The sequence below is a fragment of the Dipteris shenzhenensis genome, chromosome 7 (genome assembly GCF_047967505.1).
Source record: "Dipteris shenzhenensis isolate YYH24624 ecotype China chromosome 7, Dip_SZ_1.0, whole genome shotgun sequence".
NCBI lineage: Eukaryota > Viridiplantae > Streptophyta > Polypodiopsida > Gleicheniales > Dipteridaceae > Dipteris > Dipteris shenzhenensis.
In genome coordinates this window covers 11,268,902-11,273,662 of record NC_141602.1, presented here as the reverse complement: position 1 = coordinate 11,273,662, position 4,761 = coordinate 11,268,902, and the positions used below count along the sequence as shown (strand labels likewise).

At 40.6% G+C, this 4,761-nt stretch overlaps 1 pseudogene; it reads right to left on the bottom strand.

Annotated features, from left to right (window-relative positions):
- Nucleotides 1-251: 251 nt before the first annotated feature.
- On the bottom strand, nt 252-1,829 carry LOC147899948 (pentatricopeptide repeat-containing protein At2g33680 pseudogene; annotated as a pseudogene).
- Nucleotides 1,830-4,761: the final 2,932 nt, after the last annotated feature.

Below are 4,761 nucleotides of genomic sequence, written 5' to 3'. Positions count from 1 at the left end.
CTTGTGATTGTGAATTTGACTTGCTCACTCCTCTATGTCTGATACAGAAGCCCACGATGATGATCATGACCCTTTTTATAACACTTGATTAGACACTAAAAAGCCAGAGTCTAGCTGTGCCTGCATAGTGCCTTTCCGTTATTCATCACCAGGCACTTTTTGTTTTCGCCTTGAAAGATAACTTCAGCTTTCCATGTCTGCTTCGTGGATGTCAAAATATGATCCCCACAGCAAAGGTACACACCCTCCTGCTAACGATAGTCCAGCAGCCCTGCTTGAGCAATTTTTCTCATTGCCTCAATCTTATCACAGTCTTCCTGCATGTCAGCATTAGTATATATTTCTGCCATCAAGACATATGCTGAAGGGCATTTTTCATCTAATCTAACAATATTTTCAAAGGCATGCCTGCCAACCTTGATATTGTTCCATTTTCGGCAAGCACCCAACACAGTCAGCCATATGATAAGATTAGGTTGGTCGGGCATGGTCTCAACCATTGCCACTGCATTGTCCACTCGGCCTACACGGCCAAGGAGGTCAACCATGCAAGTATAGTGATCAATAGTCGGGATAATGCCATGCTGGTTGGTCATTATCTGAAAGTACTCCTGGCCCTTCTCCACTAGACCTGCATGGCTGCATACTGTGAGAATACTAAGAAATGTGAGCCCATCTGGCTGTATGCCTTCCTCTGTCATTCTCTCAAACAAATGAAAGACATGTTCACCTTCTCCCTGGCGGGCATATCCTGTAATCAATGCATTCCATGCTACAACATCCCTTGTGGGCAAAGCATCAAACAACTGTTGGGCATCACCCATGCTGCCACATTTAGCATACATGTCAATAAGACTGGTTGCCACATTTGAAATAGTCTCAAAACCAACCTTTTTAATTTGATGATGCAGCTCCTTTCCCGTTTCCAGAGATGTTGAGTTGCCACAAGCTTTTAGGATTGCGAGAAACGTAAGGCTACTCGGTGACAGACCTTGCTCTTGCATTTCTGCATAGAGTTTAAAAGCCTCCTCAATTTCTGCTTGCTCTGTATATCCCAAGATCAAGGTAGTCCATGTAACCACATTTCGATGAGAGGATTCCTTAAACACACACCTTGCATCCTCCATGCTCCCAAATTTTGCATACATGTTTACCAAGGGGTTGACCACGAAGAGATCTGACCCAAAGCCAGTCTTTACTACTTCATAGTGGATAGCTCTACCTTGTGCCAGGTACACCATTTTCCTGGATCTTCCTGCACCTTTCTTGCCCTCTTCCAGCGCTGCCAAGCTACTGCACGCCTTCAATGCACCAACAAAGGTACGATCATTTGGCTGGATGCCCTCCTGGTGCATCCATGCATACAATTCCAAAGCCTGCGCACTGTGTTCTTGCTCAGCAAACCCCAGGATCATGGTGCTCCACGTAATTACATCACGATGAGGCGATTTGTCAAAGACACGCTGTGCATCCTCCATGCTCCCGCATTTTGCATACATATTCACCAAGGCGGCTCCCATGAATGAGTCTAATTCAAAGCCACTATTTACTACTTGGGAATGGATGTCTCTACCTTTCCCCAGGCACTCTATTTTTGTGAATTTTCCTTCACCTTGCTCGCCCTGCTCGAGTGCTGCCAGGCTACTGCAGGCCTTTAACGCGCCAACCAAGGCTCGATCGTCCGGCTGGACACCTTCCTGGTGCATCCGTGCATACAAGTCTAAAGCCAGCGCACTTTCTTCCTGCTCAGCATAACCCAGGATCATGGTAGTCCATGTAACCACATCACGATGAGGCAATTCCTCAAACACACGACCAGCATCTTCCATGCTTGCACATTTCACGTACATATTCACCAAGATGTTTCCAACAAATACATCTGATTCAAAGCTACTGCTTACTAATTGGGAGTGGATGGCTCTACCCTTCGCTAGGCTCCCTAGTTTAGCAAGCTTCCCGTGAACTTGACTCCCCTCTTCCAGCACTGCCAGGCTACTACAAGCCTTCAAGGCGCTAACAAAGGTCAGTCGGCTTGACATCTTCCTGATGCATCCGTGCATATAATTCCAAAGCCCGGGCAGCGTCTTCATGCTTGGCATAGCCGAGGATCATGATGTTCCACGACACCACATTGCGCTTGGGCATGCTGTCAAACACATGGCGAGCTTCTAGCATGCTGCCACGCTTCACACAAGATTGCATCAAATTGTTTCTGGTAAACAATGGATGATCATTTGGGTGGTTCTCAGCGGGGGTATGAATTTCCTTAACTTCCGTGAGTTGAGGCAGTTTGTTGTGGACAGCATCTGCATTTGTGCGAGCACCAAATGAAGAACTGCATAGGGGAAGCCTAAGCTGCGACTCCATAATTTATGAAGTTGCAAAAACACAGGAGCTACAGGCACATGACAAGATCCCGTAAGGCACCAGGAAGGACCCAAATGAAACAAGAGCAAGAACTTCTCGCAAACATAAGGAGAGACGAGCTCATCCATTGAAAGCAAACTATGACAAGCCAAACATTGTCCCAAAAATAAACATTGAACATAAATATATTTTATTTTATTTTAAAGTTGTCGTAAAGCTATAAGATGCGGCATTATCAACATCATATACACGTGCAATTCATCAAGCTCATACTTATATAGCCTCTGACATGGCTTGGGCGCAAGTAGCTCAACCAACCAGCAAGCTGATGATCAGTTCAATCGATGGGCCACATCAGCAGCAATAATAGTAGTAGTAGTAGTAGTAGTAGTAGTAGTAGCAACTGATTGACATGTCATCACCTCCTCAACCGAACACATACGTAGAAGTGTACATCATTGTACAACTCTGCATGATTGTATGCCACATATCAACAACTTTCGTATAGGTCCATGTCGTTATCAGCCATGTCAACAAATTTTGTATAGCTACTAAGAGTCGTGAGTGCCACATCAGCGCCTTGGGCTATTGAGGTCAAGATGTTTAAGTTGACTTTAGCCATTGTAATACAAAGAACACTTATCAAAATCAAAAACTTTTTGAGCAACTTATGGCAAAAAAGGTTTGGTCATATTAACTTCGTGAGTTTGGTTTCCATAGAATGGTTCAAGCCCTTCAGTGGGTATATTTAAAAAAAAAAGAGTCTTGCTACATGGGGTAAGCAACCCTATCTTCCATTTCCTAAAGCACAAATATACTCTAAATCATCCATCATGATATATGAGTTTAGGATTATGTAGCTTCAATGAATAAAGCTTATTACTTTCATTGATGAGTACTCCAAGAATAAAGTGCATTTTGTACCTTCAAAGAATAAAGCTTATTACCTTCATAAAGATTATGCTTATATAGATATACTTCATGAAGGAAAAGTTAGATGCCTTTGAATATTCATGAATTTCAAGGCACTTGTTTAAAACTGGACTAAAAAGTTCATTAAATATGAGTCCAATGAAGGTGCACACAAGTCAACTGAATTCCATGCATTTTGCATCCATTTTGGGATGAGATTACTTGTAGGAACATTTCAATGTGGAGTAGTAGAAAGAAAGGATTACGTCATTACAAAATTTGCAAGATGTTTACTGGATGAAAAGAAAGTACCAAGATCATTTTGGACAACCATAGTAGTTTACTTGATGAATAAAATCCCTACAACCACCTTGCAAGATTATATTGGGTAGAAGCATTTGCCATATTCTCTACTCACCATATTAGTATCCTTGATGAATACAATGCCAACATTCATCTTGCAAAATATTATACCAAAAGAGGCATTCACAAGACATGAGTCCCCTATTGATCATTTGAGAGTATTTGGCTCTCTAGCTTAGAATTGAGCCGATGTCAATGTCAACTAGGTGTTTTTTCATAGGATACTCAAAAGAATCCAAAAACACATAGATTATACGATCTAGTCAAGAGAAGATTGATAGTTTCCATATGATCTGGTTGACAAGGTTGATAGTTTCCATAGAAGACATATGCATCATTGATGAGACCTCATCATAGTTTGGTCATTCTACAACATTTTCAATTCCTCCTCTATCTTCTACTCTAGTGATTCAGAGGATTTCTTTACTAGTACATTTAGACAATGATCAATCTGTGTTTACAACACAAAGCAAAGGAAAACAAATAGTGCAAAATATAGTTGATGATGAAAAAAGTTGCAATCATAGAAGAAATTCTAGATGCTTCTATTGCACCAATCAAAAGATCTTCCCATGAAAGGAAAGAACCAAAAAGGTGGATTTATGGAAGCAACTTTTCTTTTATGGAAAAGGATATGGAAATAGAGGAACCAAATCGTTGAAGTTTTATGCAAATAGAAGATTTACAAAGCAATCAAAGTAATTGCATGGAAACATGCCATAGGAGAGGAGTATCATTGCTTCCATCAAGAACCAAACTTGGTCATTGTCATATCTTCCACTAGAGAAGATGCACATTGGATGGATGCAAATGTAAATGGATTTATAAATTAAAATTGAATCAAAGATGGTACATTGATAAATGGATGTACAAATTTAAATGGATTTATAAATCCATTTAAAGTAAATGGAATGATAAATTTAAGTTGAATAAAGATAGTACAATCTATAAGTACAAGGCCAAATTAATAGCCAAAAGGTTGTACACAGGAATATGTTTATAGACATGGAGAAACATTTGCAAAGACAACATCACATAGTTGTCAAGAATACTTTTATGAATGTTACTTGGATGGAGAGATTCACATGCAACATCTAGAAGGTCATTTAGTCAAAGGTT